This window comes from Nanorana parkeri, unplaced genomic scaffold (assembly GCF_000935625.1).
Source record: "Nanorana parkeri isolate BGI_ZX_2015 unplaced genomic scaffold, ASM93562v1 scaffold766, whole genome shotgun sequence".
NCBI lineage: Eukaryota > Metazoa > Chordata > Amphibia > Anura > Dicroglossidae > Nanorana > Nanorana parkeri.
In genome coordinates, this window is record NW_017307034.1 from 554,810 (window position 1) to 557,055 (window position 2,246).

Here is a 2,246-nt window from a genome sequence, read left to right on the forward strand (position 1 = left end):
CATATCAAATGTTTGAACTGAGAAAATGGACCATTTCAAGAAAAATAAATCAGGACATTTTGAAATTGATGCAGCAACACGTCTCAGTAAAGTTGGGACAGGGCCATGTTTACCTCGGTGCAGCATCTCCTCTTCTTTTAACAACACTGTAAACGTCTGAGAACTGAGACCGGTTGCTGGAGTTTTGGGAAAGGAATGATGACCCATTCTTGCCTGATATAGGATTCTAACTGCTCAGCAGTCCCGGGTCTTCGTTGTGGTATCGTTCGTTCCAAATATTTCCAACTGGTGAAAGGTCTGGACTGCAGGCGGGCCAGTTAGGCACCCGGACTCTTCTACTACGAAGCCATGCTGTTGTCATAGATGCAGTATGAGGTATAGCATTGTCTTGCTGAAATATACAAGGCCTTCCCTGAAAAAGACGTTGTCTGGATGGGCGCATATGCGGATCTAAAACCTAAATATATCTTTCGGCATTGATGGAGCCTTTCCAGATGTGCAAGCTGCCCATTCCATACACACTAATGCACCCCCATACCATTAGAGGTGCCCATTCCATACACACTAATGCGCCCCCATACCATCAGAGGTGCCCATTCCATACACACTAATGCGCCCCCATACCATCAGAGGTGCCCATTCCATACACACTAATGCGCCCCCATACCATCAGAGGTGCCCATTCCATACACACTAATGCGCCCCCATACCATCAGAGGTGCCCATTCCATACACACTAATGCGCCCCCATACCATCAGAGGTGCCCATTCCATACACACTAATGCGCCCCCATACCATCAGAGGTGCCCATTCCATACACACTAATGCGCCCCCATACCATCAGAGGTGCCCATTCCATACACACTAATGCGCCCCCATACCATCAGAGGTGCCCATTCCATACACACTAATGCGCCCCCATACCATCAGAGGTGCCCATTCCATACACACTAATGCGCCCCCATACCATCAGAGGTGCCCATTCCATACACACTAATGCGCCCCCATACCATCAGAGGTGCCCATTCCATACACACTAATGCGCCCCCATACCATCAGAGGTGCCCATTCCATACACACTAATGCGCCCCCATACCATCAGAGGTGCCCATTCCATACACACTAATGCGCCCCCATACCATCAGAGGTGCCCATTCCATACACACTAATGCGCCCCCATACCATCAGAGGTGCCCATTCCATACACACTAATGCGCCCCCATACCATCAGAGGTGCCCATTCCATACACACTAATGCGCCCCCATACCATCAGAGGTGCCCATTCCATACACACTAATGCGCCCCCATACCATCAGAGGTGCCCATTCCATACACACTAATGCGCCCCCATACCATCAGAGGTGCCCATTCCATACACACTAATGCGCCCCCATACCATCAGAGGTGCCCATTCCATACACACTAATGCGCCCCCATACCATCAGAGGTGCCCATTCCATACACACTAATGCGCCCCCATACCATCAGAGGTGCCCATTCCATACACACTAATGCGCCCCCATACCATCAGAGGTGCCCATTCCATACACACTAATGCGCCCCCATACCATCAGAGGTGCCCATTCCATACACACTAATGCGCCCCCATACCATCAGAGGTGCCCATTCCATACACACTAATGCGCCCCCATACCATCAGAGGTGCCCATTCCATACACACTAATGCGCCCCCATACCATCAGAGGTGCCCATTCCATACACACTAATGCGCCCCCATACCATCAGAGGTGCCCATTCCATACACACTAATGCGCCCCCATACCATCAGAGGTGCCCATTCCATACACACTAATGCGCCCCCATACCATCAGAGGTGCCCATTCCATACACACTAATGCGCCCCCATACCATCAGAGGTGCCCATTCCATACACACTAATGCGCCCCCATACCATCAGAGGTGCCCATTCCATACACACTAATGCGCCCCCATACCATCAGAGGTGCCCATTCCATACACACTAATGCGTCCCCATACCATCAGAGGTGCAGGCTTTTGAACTGAGCACTGATATCAAGCTGGAAGGTCCCTCTTCTCTTTAGTCTGGAGGACGCGGCACACATGGTTGTCAAAAAGAATGTCCATTCGTCTTACCACAGAACAGTTTTCCATTTTGGTGTCACCCCCCTCTGAAAAGTCGGGCGCTGGACCGAACGCCCGACAGTATCAGGAGAGAGGAGGGGACCCGGCTGCATACCTTATCCCGCCGGGTGACTGTCCCCT